Below are 19,238 nucleotides of genomic sequence, written 5' to 3'. Positions count from 1 at the left end.
AAAATAAACTAAAATAAATTTCAGACAATTCAAAAAACAACAATAAAAACGGAAATTCATACAAAAAACAATGAATATAACATTCTACAAAATAAAATGCACTTACCATAATGATAACTTCTTTTAAAAGCAGAAATATTCCCCCCCCCCCATCTTCTCAGATACAGAGCATACAAAGTCCAAAATACATTCGTTAATAAAATTTCGCCAGTCACACAACGCCTGTGAAGAAAATTTCCACGATTTTGCTATATCACATGCCTTCCTACGATTCAAAATTTCGAAAGTAACAATAAAAACTTTCTCCAACGTTAACTTGCTACACGAAAACCAAGATCCAAACCTTAAACTCCGCTGACACCCACATACTTTATTAGCAACAATTTTACTGCAAATCCACACAAGTCTATCAGAAACACCATTTTTCGTCCGAGTTCTCATATCAGCTCTGCATTTCGGACACGTCAAACTCCGTTTTAAAAGTCCCGACTCCCACAGAAATTCCAAAAATACACTACGATTCCCATAAATACATCCGAGAACAAAAGACTCGTTAACAACTCCAACATCGTACCTTTTCATACTAAATTTACTCTGCACACAATCTAAAATACGCGGCTGAAACCTTCCCACCACATCTTTCATCGCAACATAGGCCATTTCAAAAACACACGCGACACAAACCAACTAGCAATTATTAAACTACTCCACCAAAAGATTTTTCAACGTCGACATGGTTGCCATACAACACGCAATCGCGCCGAAAACCAGCGCAAAACCCATATTGCCACATTTGTTGAAATTAGGGCGTTTATGAGAGTTGTACCTTTGCCTATAGAGTGGCAGTTTTACTTCACAGTTGCTAGAAATATCTGGCTTAAACAGACCTAAGTTCTCAGACTAAACATAGTTGCAGTATATTTGTTCTGGGACATTTGTAGCCTCAGTTTGATATTTAGTTTATAGCACATTTAATATTTTTAGTATTTATTGTACGAATTAGAAATAATACTAACTTTTTAGAAAATACCGTATGTCGGATAAATTCGGTATTTTGATTTGTGATCTGACTTCGTACATTCAAAAATGGAGTTGCTTAGATCTTCTGAAATGTTTGATTTTGTTCAAGGAGGTATAAATTCTGACTGTATTACTGAAGCAGAGAGAGTTTTAAAAAGCTGATCATTTGGTAATGCAAGGCATTTTACTTGAAATCCAATGTACAAGTTTTGGCTTTCTATTTAAGGATAAGTTCTATAGCGTCCTGATCGCATGAAATCGAAGGACATTTCATTGTTCAAAAAAGACAAATAAAAATTAAAAAAAAAAAAAAATCTTGTTCATGTAAAGGAGGAACTGCTGGCTGTTGTAGGAAATTGTGTCGCTGTTTTATTGTATTGTGACATGTAGCTGATTTTAACGTTCACTGATTGTAAACAAATGATTTCATATGTGTTTTACTTGGGATTTCCAGAAAATCTCTGTCGTCAAAAGTGTCTATTTTTTCCCCATAAAAATGATATTTAATCATTATATGTATACTAAAAATATATTGATCTATTATATGCATTTATTGTATTTATTATACACATGATAGCACTAATTATCAGATGCAATTTTGAGAATATCAACAAGCAAAGCACTTAAAAATGAAAAAAAGACACTTGTTATAGAACTATTAATATTCTGTATGTATTATAGAAAATACATGCAATAAATAATACCATGACCAAACATTTCAAAAAAAAAAAAAAAAAAAAAAATAGCAGATTAAGTATTACGCACCTCAGTACTTGAGAAAGCAATCCTGTCATATAACATGTAGTTAACTTTTGATTATATGACACGCATTTTCTTTAGATTTGTCCTACGAGTGGTTTAAACGACTCAATACTGGTAGTTTAATCTCAGCTCAAATCCTGGTGAACAAGCTGGCTGTGCAGTTTTTATTATTTTTTTTTTCATGTGTTTTGTGAATATAAACCAGTTTCCCCTATAAAGTTTTTCATAAAGGCATTCTTCTTCAGGCTGATAATCAATGTCCTTAGCCATATTCAAATACCCTAATCTAACCTTACCTTTCCTTTAGATTCTTTATTCACATGTTATATCTTTATCTGTTAAGATTTGTTCATAACAGGATCACCAGGCTTCTACCAGTCTGACAGGAGCATACTCAAAACCATGTGATTTATAACAAAATCGATCATGTTGTCCTTGCAAACCTTTATAAATGTTCCAAATTTTCTTAATAATCTTATTATTTAGAAATGTGTTTAATGTTGTTTTTATATGAACAAAAGCATTTAAATATATCAATTTTAAAAACAACTGAAGTGTTCTTTTAATCAGTTTTGCTTTTCTAATGCTGTTTTTTAATTATTAACTTTATATCTGAGTTAAAAATTCAAGAATAAGTCTATTAAAAAGGTCTGTGTGATAAGTCTATTAATTAATTACATTGTATGAACTTCAAAATCTTTAAATATGAAACATCCTATATGAAAACACCGAGTCCATTCCAATCTAATAGAAGAATAAATTATACTTATCAAAATTCACAGTACGAGCTTCTCCGTATTATATTACACAAAGATTAGAAACCAAGTCTCCAGATAGGAAATCTTACACTGATATGATGGTCTTGCATTGGAACAGAATTGTAGCAACATAGATTATATGAATTACATTATGCCAAAGAATTATTTCATCCTAAATAAATTATAGCATTTAGTTTAACCAAAGACACACAAAACAAAATTTCAGATTTGTTGTAAAATTGGTGTCATGTCTTTCCCTATGTTATAATAACTCCACACATTATCTACATATTTTCATGTCAGTCAAGAAAATTGATGGAAATATTGTCCTTTCAAAAATTATTCTAACAGATATTTCTTTTTAAGTTACATGATCAACAGAAACTATAGAGGTATAGCATATAAAAAACATTGAAAAATTATTTGTGGAAATTTGGGAGGAACAGATGCTATTTATTTGGTTAGATAATCAACAGATAAAAGTGGTTAATGATTTCGCAGTGTTATATGAAACCACTGAGAATTTATGAGTATGTTTTGATATTATGCTTATCCATTATTGGGACTAACGTACATTGTTATCAGTTTTTGTTAGCCAAAAATGGTCGAAAGTAGAGTAAAAACATAAGGAGTTTAAAGATAATCATCAATATACCATAATGTATTTGCATAGAAATATAATACCCAACAACCAAAAATAAATTAAACTTTTCAAATGAATTTTAGTATGCCATAATGGTTTCATGAGAAAATATAACATATCTCTTAAACAACTACAATCATTATATACAACAGCCATTTCATTAAAAAAAAGGCATAAATTATATTAATCAGATAAAATTTGTTGTAAGAGCTTCACTATCTGGTTATAATTCTTAAGCAAAGAAGAAGCCATTTCAAGTACCATAATATAATTTTCATAAGAGCTATCCACCCACCAGCGGTAAAGTCGCTGAACATTGGTAGTTCGGTCCGAGGTTCGAATCCCGCGAACGGGCTGGCTGTATGGGTGTTTTCGTGGTTTTCCCCATGTGCAACGTGCATACGAGCCAGTTACCCTTAGAAATCCCTCCACGAAGGCATCCCTCCCCTTAGGCAGATAGCCCTCGAGGCTTTGCCATAATCACACACACATAAGAGCTATCCCATTCCATCGCAGAATATTAAAAGTGTTTTGGTAGAAACAAGAAATTTTATGGTAATTTTCCGACCATATTCTAATATTCAGATTGTAGATTTTAAAATTTTATCATTTAAAAAGTACAATTTCATAGAATGTAAATTATGGTACTTTTCCGTTTCGCCGGCGCAAATCTTGCCAAGTGGACTTTATTGGCGGTTGTCGCCACAGTATACACATAAAAAATATAGACAAATGTTACTTCTAAGAATTTTTTATTTTAAATGTATAAACATTTAAATGTCATTTAAAATTTTGTAAAAAAGCCAATACATTTGCAAAAAGACATTAATTTAAGAATTTACTATGCTTTCATGGTAAAACATCCTTATTCTCCGGTTCACATCACGTGACCCCAAGTGATCTCATTTCACGTAAAGTACACTACAACAATTTAATTCTCTCAGTAATTATCTACATTAATTTCAAGTTAAATCTGAATTTGGAATACAAGTTTAAATGCAAGAATTATTTCAGTTTGTACTATTTCAATAGCTTAATCAGAAATTATGTAAAACCACAGTGCTTTACTTTGCTAGTTCATTCTGATTAGAATTAATGAATTTAACCTTTGACTTTGCCTTTTCTATATTTTTGCCATCGGGTGAGCGGTGTGATAGCATCATAATTCACATAATTATCTCCCGCGAACGCCACCAGCGGCCGAGCGGTAACGTCGCTGAACACTGGTAGTTCGGTCCGAAGTTCAAATCCCACGAACGGGCTGGCTGCATGGGTGTTTTCCCCTTGTGTAACGTGTATACAAGCCAGTTTCCCTTAAAAAGTCCTCAACGAAGGAATCCCTTCCTTAAGGCAGATAGCCCTCGAGTGCTTTGCCGTAATCTAATAAACCATCAAACGCTCGCGAATGACCTTAGGCCATAAAATTTAACTATCTGGTAAAAATTTTATGTAATTGTATGCCAGTATTGAAAGGAACAATCAATCTGATAAGAAATGGCTGCGACTTCTTTTGAAAATGAGATGTAAATGGTTACCAGCGAGGATATTCCCGTTTGGCATTGGTTGCACCATTACTGGCGACTTTATCGCCTGCGCCGGAAAAATGGAAAAGTACCCAAATTTTTTATTCTTTGTTCTTAGGGATAACATTGTATTTGTAAAGAAATCCAACGCTTTCTTTCCTATAAGTACAGCGACTCCAGAATTCTATTGTAATTCATTATGATAAAAAAAGTATTTGTCAGTGAAATGACGTTTAACTATAAAATATGTAAATCCATTTGTACACGCTGCCTTTGGTCGCATTTGTTCCCAAAATGCATTAAAAAGAAAAACCTGCCACTTTTATAAAATGCTGAAACTACGGGTTGGATAATCAGAGAATACTTAAATATTTAGTATTTGAATGAGACTGATTGTGTATGCTTCATAAAGCTTTGTTCAAAAACAATGTACCATTCGAATGTAACACAAAATAAAGTATATTAAATTACTGTTGACAATTTCAGTTTCGTGCATATTTCATAGCTGATTATACACATGTAATATGAATATATGCCAGTTTTCAATGGAAAGTACTACACAAGGACATCATCTATACCCCAAGGTAGATAGCCTGAGCAGGCATTAAACCAGAAACATTCTACCTTACACTATTCATTTAACAAATGTGGCAAAGTTTGGTACACTTCTGTTATCAGGACCAAATTCAGAAATGTGTGTATGGATGAATGCGTTCACGTGTGCACGTATATATGTACGTATGGCATGTATGTTTGTGTATAAACACACATATAAAAGTGCATACACACATACATACATTTCCAAATCCAGTCCCGATAATAGAAGAGTACATAGATTTTTCTATATATAAAACATAACATTTATGTGTTTATTTTTTTATAAAGAACAATACTTCTGACTTGCATTAGTTGCCATCAACTAATGTAAAGTGCAAGTGAAAAACAAAAGAATAATTATATAGAATTAAGATGTAATATATATTTTAATAATTTTAATAATTTATATTTATAATATATATTTATTCATAGAACATTATAGTTGTATTTTCTTTTATTAAATTAGTAACAGTTAAGAATTGTTCACGTGTGTTTCGTGTGATTCTATTTTTAGTATTTACTCTGTGACATACTGAATTTCATTTTTATTTGGAAATTGAATAAATTAATTGTGAAGGTGTACGCTGAGAAATGGAATTTTGTGAAGAATATTTAATACTTGCCAATAAAAATAGGAATAATTTTAAAGTTTCTATCAACATTTTTAATATTGTTATCAAAATGAGACTTTCAAAAATTCTCTTTTTTATGGTAAAATGTGAATTACATTAAAAGGGTATCATTTTATTTTAATTCCTTTAAGACACACAGATCTCATTAACATATGAAAAACATAGCTCAAGTAAGTTTCATAGGCATACCGAAAGAAAAGAAAAGAAAAAAAAAAAAAAAAAAAAAAAAAGAATATTCAAAGATGTTTTAAAGAAAAGAAAACTGTACACTATACAGTGGCTCCCAAAAGTGTTCATACACTTATGATTTTCATTGAAATAGCGCTCTATCCATTAATTAATAAAATGTAAACTTTCTGATTAATTTAATAATAAGATCTATAATCTATTCGTAACAAAATTACATGAAATAATTTTTTTTTAATATAGCGAAACTTTATTTTTAAGAAATTAATAATAAAAAAAGGGCAAACATTTTTCTCACAAAAGTCTTCGTACACTTAAAAAAAATCTTGATATATTAGTAAATATTTTCATTTTTCGTTAAATTAATATTTAGTAGGATATCCTTTAGCATCCACAATAGTTTTTAAACGTCTGGGAATAGATTTTACTAGTTTTTTTGTAATTTCTGTATCAATGTTCATCCATCATGACTGTTTTGAGTTTGCTTTTCGTTTTGATGTCGTGTTTCCAAAACCTGTGGAGAATTATACAGAGACACCACAAGCGAACATTAAGAGCCGTATGCTTAGGATTGTTATCCTGATAAAAAATAAAGCTGTTTCCAATACCCAAATTTTGGGCTGATAATTTTAAATTGTCTCTTAAAATATTTAAATAAAGAGAATGATTTATTATGCCCTCAATAAATGCCAAATTACATAGTCCTGATGTCCTGCCATGCACCCCCACACAAAAACACCTCCATGCTTAGCTGTTTCAACTATGTTCTTAGAATGAAGTTCCTCATTTTTCTTCTCTATAGTTAGTTATTCAACCATCGGAACCAAAAATGTTAAATTTGCTTTCACCAGCAAATACTATTCCAGTACGTTTTGGGTGTATTTATCCTTGATTTTGCAATAAAAGCTGTTTTTCTCACTGACAAAAAGTTTTTTACGGACAGAACGCCCATGTAATCCAGCTTCTCTGAGAACTCGTCGAACACTTTCAGGTGAAATTGAAGTACAAAACTTTGCATTAAATTCTGTAGAAACTTTTATAGCACTCAAACGTGGGTTTTTCACAAATTTTCTAATAATAAATCTCTCATCACGTTTATTTAACTTTATCGGTCTACCTTTTCTTACCTAGTTTTCAATCTGATTTTTTCTCTTTAAAGCGTTTTATCACATACTGAACTGTAGAATGGGATAAATTAACTAATTTAGCTATATTTCGAATTGATTTACCACTACTATGGTGAAAAATTATCAATTTTCGAATATTGTTTGTAATTTCTTTATGACTGCGACCCATTTTTCAAAAATAAATATAATATTATGAAGTAAACAATAAAAGATTAAAGCAAACGATTTTTTTTAAATGCCACCACAATTCAAAAACTAAAAAAAGCACAAACAATAATTCTAATTTTGATTTTATTCAAAAATATTTAAGTGTACGAAGACTTTTAGGAGATAAAATGTTTGTCATTTTTTGATTATTAATTTCTTAAAACTAAAGTTTCGCTACATTTAAAAAATATTTTATATAATTTTGTTACGAATAGATTATAGATCTTATTATTAAAGTCTCATTCAGAAAGTTTACTTTTAATTAATGGATAGAGCCCTATTTCAATGAAAATCAGAAGTGTACGAACACTTTTGGAAGCCACTGTAGTTCTATTAGCAACTCGAAATATACATTGCGATATATTCTAAAAGATAGGCTAGGCTATTTAATTATGGCAAAGTTTCGAGGGCTATCTGTCTAAGGGGAGGGATGCCTTCGTAGAGGACTTTCTAATGGAAACTGGCTCGTATACACGTTACACATGGGGAAAACCATGAAAACACCCATACAGCCAGTCCGTTCGCGGGATTCGAACCTTGGACCGAACTACCAGTGTTCAGCGACTTTACCGCTTGGCCGCTGGTGAGTCGATATATTCTAAAAGCAAAATCATATGATACATAATGATATAAGTTACATGTACAGTCGGTCACAAAAGTATTCGAACACCGATACCCTATCAGAAAATGTCAAGATGGCGTTTTTTTCTCTCTTTCTCTCGTGTTATTCCATCCTAGGTGTTTCTTCTTTCCCCGTCTTGGAGAACGGACATGACCACTCACCCCGCCTTTCACTCTGTTTGAATGGGGACGCCATTTTGGAAAAAAGCGGACAACCCTATCTTGGAAGAACGGGAAATTACCGCTTAGCACGCCTCTCACTCTCTCTCTCTCTTTGAAACGGGAATCCATTTCTGGGGACTTTGGAAGTCTGCACCCCGCTGTTTCTGAATTCGGAAAGCCATTTTTGAAAAAACGGACCCTCTGATCTTGGAGAATTGGGAAATGAACGCTCTACACGATTTCTCTCTCTCTTTGAATTTAGAAGGTATTTCGGGACCTCCTAACCTTGGAGAATGTAAATGAACACTCTATATACCCTCTCTCTCTCTTTGAATTGGGTAGCCATTTTGAGACTCCCTAACCTTGGAAAACTGGAAATGAACGCTCTACACAATTTCTCTTTGAAATGGGTCATCATTTTGCGACTCCTTCCCTCCCAAACTTGGGGGAAAAAACTGAAATGAACGCTCCACACAATCTCTCTTTTGAAATGGGTAAGCCATTTTAGGATCCTCCCTCTTCTAACCTTGGAGAATGGAAATGAACGCTCCACACCCTTTTTCTTTGAATTGGGTAACCATTTTGAGACTCTCCCATCTTGGAAAACTGAAAATGAACGCTCTACACCCTCTCTCTTTGAACTGGGTAGTCATTTTGGGATCCTTCTATCTTGGAAAATGGAAAATGAACGCTTTACACCTTCTTTCTCTGAATTGGGAAGCCACCAAGATTGGTATATATATATAATATTTTTTTATTGTTATCATGACCCTCTTACAATTAGTTACAAAAAATTCTTTTTTTTTTTTACAACGTTTCCGATGTTATTTCAGAAATGCAATCCCATAACAGTTCAATTTCATCCGAGGATAATTTATCTAAATAATCTTTGACCCACCCATACGTATTATTTTCTTCTTCAGGATCGATCAAAATTTGTAAGTCCATATAATCCTTCCATACGGGAAAGGCTGGATCCTCCCCAGATAATCTTGAAACTCTTGGAGTCTCTTTCGGATGAGTGGGGGGGATCCACGATGTCTGGACCCGGCTGAGATCTATCTCCATGACCTCTGGACAAGTTGGAACTTCTGGACCCGTCTGAGATTCTATCTCCATGATCTTTGGACATGTTGGAACTTCTGGACCCGGCTGAAGTTTTACGATCTCCATGATCTCTGGACACGTTAGAGAAGAAGAAGAGGATGTTGGAAGAGGTTCTGGACACGTCTGAGAGAAGTCCGAAAGAGGCTGCTTGTCGGAACCCGACTGCGAAGAAGGAGAAGAGGATTCCAGGTTCTTGAATGAATCTTCCCCGCCAGAAAGTAAGTCGACCGTTTTTTAATCGGTAATTTTTTTCTCTTCTTCCTCCTCTTCCTCCTCCTTCTCATCTTCAATGGTGATGACTTTTTGGTGATGATTTCTTTCTGTTGACTCGTTCCGGGCCGGCCAGGACGGTTTGATCCATCTCCACTTATCATCTAAAGAAGGGATGGAAGAAAGTGGCCGTGGGTTCTTCTCCTCTCGAAACGTCATCGGCGTTTGAAAAGGAATCTCCTTTTCTATTTGTTTCTAAAGCGTCCACGGGCATCGATCCACGAGAAAGAGTCTCTTCTGGATCGTGAGGATGAGGTAGCACGTTTTCAGAGGGATGACGTAGTTTTGGAAAGGTCTTAGAATATCTTTCTTAAATCTCGTCCTGTCGGCGATGTTCAAACTTCTTTCCTGGAGATGGGGCGACGAGGATTCGTAACAGACGACAGGGAAGGCTGTGGTCTGAACAATATGCACTTCGTCCAAAGCCGTCGTTCTCACTCAAAACGTAAAGTATCTTTTCGTGAGAAAAATATTCCTCCATCGAAAACTCATGCGCGGATCCGTATATCTCCGATCTGTTTGAATAGGCCGTCTCAAAGCTCGATCCAACCTTTTCCAAGAGATGGGAGATTCCTCTTTCGTTTGTTGAGATTCGAATAAATTCCTATACAGGTTCTGAACAAGCAGGTTGGAGGATTCGACATCCTGCTTGAAAGAGACAATGGCTCGATAAGTTGGTAAATGTGGAATAAATTTCGCACAATGACATGCCAGAAAGATTTTCAGGTTTGTGATTTGCGTGAGCGACTTCAAATCCTCTACACCCGAAATCGGTTGAGTCGGAAAAACATCGAACAGCGACATGGCTCCTAATGGAATAATCTCTCTAAGTGCTCTCGCCTTTTTATATACACGCAGAAGCTCTATGACGTCATAGTTTCATTCATTTTTTTGTTTATATATATCTATCTTTTCCAAGAAAATCTTATCGCCCTGACCTTATTTTTTTTTGAGTGGGTTGGAATGCGGAAGTGAAAGTCATCATGAACTAACCTTGAACTTCCCATTTTTTTTCAGTTACCCTTTCTATCCCAAGGACGTCCAGAGATATAGAGAGGAAGAAGGGGGAACTCTCTCTCTATATATATAAAATAGAAAAAGAGAGCTAAACAGTCGTATTGTTAAAAGGAGAAGTCGATCATCATGAGGAATCCCCAGCTCACCACACATATCCCTTTCAAATATAAAAATTTTGAACTTTCCTTTTATATCATCCAAGGAGTCATTTACTTGAAAACATCCGATTTTTCAAAATGTGTGGGGTATCATATCGTGGGGAGCTACCACAAGATGCGGGACCACTTTCTGGCCGACGAAAAGGTTTTCACGGCTCGTGAAATTTCGACTTTGGATTCACAAATTTTGTCGATGAAAGGAGCCAAATATCATTACACATCTACCTTTCTAACCCTCCCGCAAATGAGCCATATCATGAATCGTCTTGAGAAGAAAAAGGGGATTCTCGTTCATTTTAGCGATTGGTCGCTCAAATTTCTGCACGAAACTCTCTCGATCGTGAGGACGGGAAAGAATCCATATTACATTATTGAGGACAATCATCTGAATGAGACCACGACTTTTCAAAAAATTATTGAGCAAGAAAAGATAGAATGGTTGAAAAGTTACCCCATCTCTCTCACCGATGATGATGAGGAGGAGGAGCCTGTTCAGAAGAAGAAAAAGTCTTTCCGAAAAAAGTCTAATCCTCATTCATGAGGACGAGGAGACTAAGGAGTCTGTTCGGATTCATCTCCTCCCTTTGTCAAAACCCCTCGAGAACGAAAAATCATTCCCTTTGTCAAAACCTCTCAAGAATGAAAAACCTCTTCATTTATCTAGACCCCTCGAGAATGAGGAAGGACCTGTCCTCCCTTTGTCAAGACCTCTCGAAGAGGAAGAACCTCTCGATTTGTAAAGACTCTCCGAGGGTAAGGGAACCGAAACTTCTCTCCCTTTGTCAAGACCGACCGCTCAATTTCTCAAAACAGGATTCTCTTATGTCTCTTGAGGATCCGAGAGAAACCATTCCTACTGAAAAACAATGTAGGGACGATCCTCAGAAAAGACCCTCTGATGAGACTAGGCTTCTTTTCAAAAAACGACTCTGTAATATGACATCCTCTCCTTCTCAACAGGATCCTAGAGAATTTGCAGATAAATGCATTCAAACCAATCTCTTTATAGTAACCCTTTTGATTGGAGAAACTCTGCATTAGCTTCGGAAAAAAATGAGATTCCACAATGTTTCTATGACAGTTTAGGAAAAAGGGAAGAGATGGGGTGTAAAAAAACTTCTGAAAGTCAATGGGTATGTCTGGCTCAGAATGAAAAAAAAAATAAATAATAAATAACCGAAAGACTGTTCTTAAAAAAATGGCGCTGTCTTGTCAATCGAAAATCGAGTCGGCTGGGAAACATTTCTGAGAGCTGGAAAAAATTTTCTCTGGCTCAGATTTAAAAAACAAACAAAAAAAAACTTTTTGTTAATTTTTATAATGTCTTAAGACATTATAAAAATTAACTCTACCACCCTTTTTCTCTGGGAATGATGCCTCATCCTTTCTAAAAACAGATTTCTAAGAATAGAATGCATCATCTCTTTCTTCGAAATATGATTTGCAGACATGTTGAAACGCGTTGAGATCTGATTCGAACCAAATAAGGGGTTGTTCGAAAGGAGGTCTCAACCTGTTGTCATGTCTCTAAAAATAGATTATCAAGAAAGGAATGTTTGATTTTTGAGAAACATCACGGCATATTGGAACATATTTCCAACGAAAAGGAGTGTTGTCGTTAATTTTTATAATGTCTAAAAACATTATAACAAAAAGTTTTTTTTTTTTTTTTATCTGAGCCAGAGAAATTTTTTTTCAGCTCTCAGAAATGTTTCCCAACCGACTCGATTTTTGATTCACAAGACAGCGCCATTTTTTTTAAGAATGGACTCTTCCTGATCTATTTAAAAATTCCACGTTTCGCTTCCGAACAATCCATGCTGTTGAAGAGGTCATTTTATATTTTTTAGGATTTCTGTCAAAATTGTATTGTGCAGGATCCATCTTGCGAATTTCTTCTCTGTGTCTTTAAATAATAATTATACCGAACCGATTTTTGTAGAGCGCAATGGAAAAAACCTTTTGTGTGGTTAGGACAGTTCATGCGTTCGATCCCATTGTATTTGAGAATCTCTTGCGTCGATCCCGAAATGCGAGAAATGGATCTTTGAGACCATTTCTCTAGAAACCTCCGTTTCGTTTCTCCTCGCACCCAAAGCACGGAAAAGGGTTCCGTCAACATCGTTAACACCCATGGAAAATAACTGTACGGAATTTCTCCTTCATACTACGACAAGCCGTGATAATAATCACTCGCCCACACAGCGGTTCGTTTTTCTTTTTCGGGGAACATTTTCCATGGAAACGGGGGTTTAAAAACAAATACCTCTCGAGAAGTGCCGTCCAACGTGAGGTAAGCCAATTCTTTCACAATAAAGGATCCTTGAGAATCGTAGAAACCTTCAAAGTCGAGGACGAGTTCCATATTATCCTTTTCTTTCCAAGGTGACCTTTATTATTTATTTATTTGTTGAAATGCTATTATAGAATATTAAAAAATGTGACCTTTTCCCAGAATTCATACGACCTGTCACGTGCTCCCTTGCCTAGCTCTCTCTATAAAAGAGGAGATCGCAGAGAGAGTGCTATCCTTTTTTCTTCAGGTCAGAGAGAGAGAGAGAGAGAATTTTCTTTTGTTCCATTGAATGTGGAAAACCTGAGTGCCAATTCTCTCAAATGTTCCTACATTGTTTTGGATATGGAGTCCTTTCTCTGCCATGATCCAAAGACTGTAGATATATGTTTCATCTTGAAAGAGCTGGGCTACATCACCTATGATTTAACTTTATGCGGATCTATGATTTTTCTCCCTCCTGTCCATTACGATGACTTATCGTCCCGCAATCGAGCTGCCGTCAACCAGACCAAGCGGAACCGACACGCCATGCAATGGAATGAGGGTCGTCTTTCCTACGAGCATCTTCCTACGATACTGAAAATGCTGACCGAAAATGTGGAGGCAATCTACGTCAATGGATAAGATAAAGCCGAATTCTTCAGCAAGCTCTGCCAGCGACCCGTTTACGAATTTAAGTCCCGGGGAAAACCGAGTGGCGATACAAGACGAAATGCACGCGACACCAATTGTTCCCCAAGCGCGTATTTCCAAACCCTACCCCACATTTCGAATTTTTGACGTCATGGACAAATCGACTAGTTTCGCCTGGATGGTAATTCTTGAGCATGCGCTGAAGGGCGAGAAGTAACATAAACAGAACTTGTGGCTTGCCCTCGTGAACTATATGAAGTATATTGTCTGAAAGTGCATTCGTTTATATAATGGCATAATTTTACTGTTTCTGTAATAAGAAAACTTCATTCAGATAAAATTAATTTTAATATTATTATTATCTGGTTATAGGATTATACGATATGCTGAATAATCTAGGTACTATCGTAATCTTCGCATAATCTTTCACATTGGAGTTTGCCTTATCATTGTAAAATATACTGTATTATAAAGATTAAATCAATCCAAATTACGGTAAAATCCTAGTATACGGTGCGGTCTTGGCGCGATTTTTAAAATTGTCGCCAAAACCAAAATGATGCGTTTACGTTTGTCGCCAAATTTTGGCAACCTCAAAGTAAAGCGTCACCACAAGTTTGAGTTGGCAAAAAAAGTAAACAAAATGATAATCATAAGATAATAAATTCTAAGCATACGGTGAGACACAAGGAAAAAAGCAAGCATTTAGAAATTGAAAATAATTTTTAACAGACCTTTATAAAAAATAAAAATATAATTTTCAACATGCATCGCAACAAATACAAAACATTCACATATCAAATATAATAAATTAAATACCATGGCTCAGTGTCACATATGTTTTAGGGTCAATATCATAACTCAAATGCCATAGCCCTCAAACTCGGGTGGCGGATATATTGATTTTATTGCAAATATAAAGTCTTTCATTTTTTCGGATGACGATTTATTATTTTTCAGGCGCCGCCACATACATTCCACCAAATAAAAGTCAAACTCTTCGCTTACCTTTTTCGTCCCCTTCATCCCACGCTTAACAGCACTCCACGTTCCTTCCAAATCCTAGTACACGGTGCGGCCATGGCGCGATTTTTAAAATTGGGCAGCAATCCGGCATCTACTGCCCATTGAATTACAGCAAGCTTTCCTTCCAGTTCTAACTTCCAAAAAAATTTCGTGTTTAAATATTCGCAATTCATAGCACTGCACATCATAATCGAAAAGTAACGTTATCCAACTGTACAACAAAATACGTTAGCAAAGAGAACTGTAGAACAAAATACGTTAGCAACTCGAAGGCTCAGGTGCTGGGCACTTCTTCAGGCTCCTCGGCTGGAAAGCCGTATCCTGTGTTTATCCCGTGTAAGTTGGCATATCTTTTTCTGGCATATCATGGCAAATTACTTAGGAGAGGAGAGTTGATCGTGATAAGAAGTGGGCGTGATGGTCAATGGATGAGCCTTTCGCATAAACGGCACGGGCAGTTAGTCGCGTTCATGGCAGGAGCTGCGAGTAAGGCCTAAGTGATGCTACTTCTACGGTGTCCGGCGCTCAAATGTCCAACTCCAACTCCAACTTGCTTTATTTGCCGCGATTAACCTGCGAAATCGCAGGTTGTGTTCCGGCTATCGAACTTTGGTGCTTCTAGGGGCGCTGCAGGTAAGGAAATGCCCAACGTAGTTCTCGTGGAGACAGGATAGCAGATGCAGGGGGTGTGACGAATGTCACGTGATGAGCGATAAGACATCTGGTTGGCGATGAGGTATCCAGGCATCGTAGCGCTGTAAATCTGAAGTTTTACAATACTTATACATAAAATAGTACTAAATCAGTTCATAAAAGGTGTGTGTTGCAGTCATAAATGCAGAAAATAAAATACGATTCCAAAAAGAAAAATAGTATATACAGGAAAAATATAAGTAATATCTTGTGGGCATGGCTGTGTGTGTCACATGATCATCCGGCTAAGATTTCTAAACATCATTATTTACAAGTCAAATAAGTTTTTTAGAGTACTACATACTTAAAAACACAAATTTTGTTGGAAAATCTTGGTTTCCACTGAGTAGAAAAGCGGCATATGGACGGAAGTGCCTGTCCTCGTATAAAATTTCATAGTGAAATAGGTTGAAAATGTCCATATGTTGGCACTCCTTAGCGGCGTCATAAAATGCCGTGTTAGTTCTTCTTAAATATTCCACTATTGTATCCGTTTTTAAATCTTCATGGAGACGTTTGTTCTTCACATACGGGTGTGCATTTGTGATAATTCTTAAAAATTGGTTTTGCACAACTTGTAATTTTTGGATTTCACCCTTCGTAGCGGTAGTCCATGCTGGCGAAGCGTACGTCATGATGGGTCGGATTGTGGCTAGATAAATAAGTCGTTTCTTGTCCAACGAAAGTTTTGAATATTTCCCTATCATAGGATATAAACATTTCATGACTTTAATCGCTTTATCCCTGATTTGTTGGATGTGATGCTGTCATGTGAGCTTGTCGTTGATGGTGATGCCCAGATATTTGTCTTGTTTCACGATAGGCACAGCCTCGTTAAAAAGATAAACACTTTGCCTGATCGGAACATTTTTCTTCCTTTTCCTTATGAGTAGGAGCTGCGATTTTTGAGCGTTAATTCGTATCTTCCAATATCCACACCATTGTTCTATGGAGGGAATAGTGTCTTGGAGTTTCCGAATAGCATGATTGATGTTAGCAGACTTCACTGCCAGGGCAGTGTCGTCTGCATAACAGGCTAGCATAGAATTATGATTTAAATGCAATCTCGGAAAGTCTCAAACGTAGAATAGATAGAGTATAGGGCCAGTCACAGAACCCTGTGGAACACCGCTAGTCATTATTTTAGTGCTGGATAATTCATTTTTTACCGAGATTCTGAATGTCCGATCCCTGATAAAAGAATGGATTAGCAGAATGAGTTCTCTGTCCAGTTGAAGGTCAATTAATTTAGCAATTAAGCCTTCATGCCAAACGCGGTCGAATGCTTTCGCCACGTCTAGCATGAGTATAGCAACATTAAGTTTGCAGTGCAAAGCTGCACCAGCGAATTTGGTTATTCGGACAAGTTGCTTCGTTGTTGAGAGGTGAGCGCGGAACCCAAATTGTTCCGGCGGAAGATGCTGAAAATATGGTTTCAGTCTATTCAGGATAATTCTATCAAAAATTTTGCCTCAGCCCGGCAGTAGACTAATAGGACGATATCCGTCTGGTCGGGTGTGATCTTTAGCCGGTTTAGGTAGTAAAATAATTTTAGCAATTTTCCAAGGTGTTGGAAAGTAAGAAAGAGCAAGACAAGCATTAAAAATACTTGTCAGGCTGGAGATGATGTTAGGCGGCAAATTTTTAATTGCTGTATTGCTGATTTCATCAATTCCTGGAGATTTCTTTTGTCTCAGGTGTTTGATAATATTAGTCGTTTCAGTAGGAGTGGCATATTTAATCGGAAGTATGACTGAAGGGGCGTTGAGCCAATCCCTCACTCGTAGGAGGGTCTTTAATTCGAAATCAGAGTCATTTCGCCAATCATTTGGCGTGAACTGTTCTTGGAGGTGTGCTGCGAAGATTTCTGCTTTTTCCTGATTGGAGATGGCAATATTACCTCTGTCATAGAGGGGTCGATTACTTGTGAAGGAAGTTTTAAAATTTTTGATTAAAGACCAGAATGTACCTTCTCTAGAATCCAGATTTAATATTTTATCATCCCATAGTTCTTCTTTGAAGGTTTTAATGACCTTCTGAATTTGCTTATTTTTACGATTTATTTCACGTTTAAGTGCCGGGTCCCACGTTAAATGATAACATTTCCTGAGTCTATTTCGCTCTCTCATAAGCTGTCGTATATTAAGGGGCAGTCTGAAAGCCTTATCACGATTAGTAATTTCAGTACTGGCTTCCTTAATTGCACCTTGAATGCTTTCACTTAAGGCATTAATTACGGTGTTTATGCCTTGTTTGGTATTGAGATTTTGCAGTCGAGGAGGTGAATTTTTCATGATATTGCTGAAGAGATTCCAATTCGTAATTCGCTTAGTAGAGAGCTCAGAAGTTTTTGTCACTCCTAATGTTGCGATTACGGGGAGGTGGTCAGAGGACAATTCATGAAATACTTCCAGTGCAACGGGGATAGTCGTTGTAGTGACTGCAGTGTCTAGTATAACAGAAAATTCAATTCTATTATGAAGCCGCGTGTATTCTGGTGGGGCATGTAGCGCCACCGGATGCTGTAAAATATATTCATGGAGAATTTTACCATTTAGGTTTGTTCGACGACAGTTCCAGTCTATATGCTTAGCATTAAAGTCCCCGGCAGCAAGGGTAGGTATGTCATCCGGTAGAATGCTATTTAGAAAATTATCACATACTCTATTCGTTGGAGGGTTATACACAGCACAAAAATTGATGTTATTAAACACAGGAAGAGTGACACACACAGTAGTTTGCTCACAATTAAAATTTCTTGAATCAGATATAAGACAAGATGCATAATTACGTTTCACATATATTGCCACACCACCACCTCTGTGTGAAAGTCTATCACAGCGGTATGAATTATAATTTGCAATTCTCAAGCGTTGGCATGGTTTTGCATGAGTCTCTGATATGATTGCAATGTCAATATCATGCTCACTTAAAAAATGGTGCAGTTCAGTAATTTTGGTGGGTAGCCCGCAGGCATTCCATATCATTATTTGTACGGGAGTACACTTTTTCATGTAATTAGCCATTAACAGGGGCTGCAGGAGTATGATCTTGAGATACGTTTGATTTTGCCATCAGAGTAAATCCAGTTTCTTTTAGAGCAGAGACAAGCATACGTAGCTCAGCTGCAACTTGTTTTGCTTCAGTTAGAAATTCAGGAGCGAGGCCGGTGTTTAAAGCTTGTGCATAAGTTTTATTATGCACTACCCGATCAGAGAACGTTTTCACAGCCGAGGTGGTTTTTGGTTTTGGAAAACGCACACATAATCTGTAGTTAGCTGTATGACCTATCTCATGACAATTGGCACATTTAGGCGGAGTTGCCTTATCCTTGTCACAGTTAAATGATTCATGAGGTTCACCGCAACGAACACAACGTGGTTCGTGATTGCAGTGCGATTGGGCGTGATGGAACCCTTGACAGCGATAACACTGCAAGGGTCCTTTACGGCCACGGTATCTCTCAACACTAATCTTCATTCCCAGCACAAATTTTAACTGGTGTATCTCCTTGTTTTTCTCCTTGCGGGTGAGAGTAACGAGAAACAGGGGAAGCTTAATAACTTCTCCGTTACGCCTGATAGTGAGTTGGTTGACCCGCACGACGTCGAGTCCATGTTCTTTTAGATCCATCATAATTTCCTCAGGGTCCATGTAAGACGGGAGGTTACATATCACAGCTTTTATATGTTTAGATTCGGGAAGCGCATAGCAGTGATACCTGATGCCTTCTTCTTCTACCACTTTTACCATTTCCCGATAAATGGTGGGCAATTTCACTTTAATCTTGATTCCGTCCT

The sequence above is a fragment of the Stegodyphus dumicola genome, chromosome 1 (assembly GCF_044657685.1).
Source record: "Stegodyphus dumicola isolate Sdum_Otavi_A_Nest chromosome 1, ASM4465768v1".
In the NCBI taxonomy this organism is placed as follows: domain Eukaryota; kingdom Metazoa; phylum Arthropoda; class Arachnida; order Araneae; family Eresidae; genus Stegodyphus; species Stegodyphus dumicola.
The sequence above is the reverse complement of the archived record's forward strand: the minus strand, read 5'-3'. Positions refer to the sequence as shown.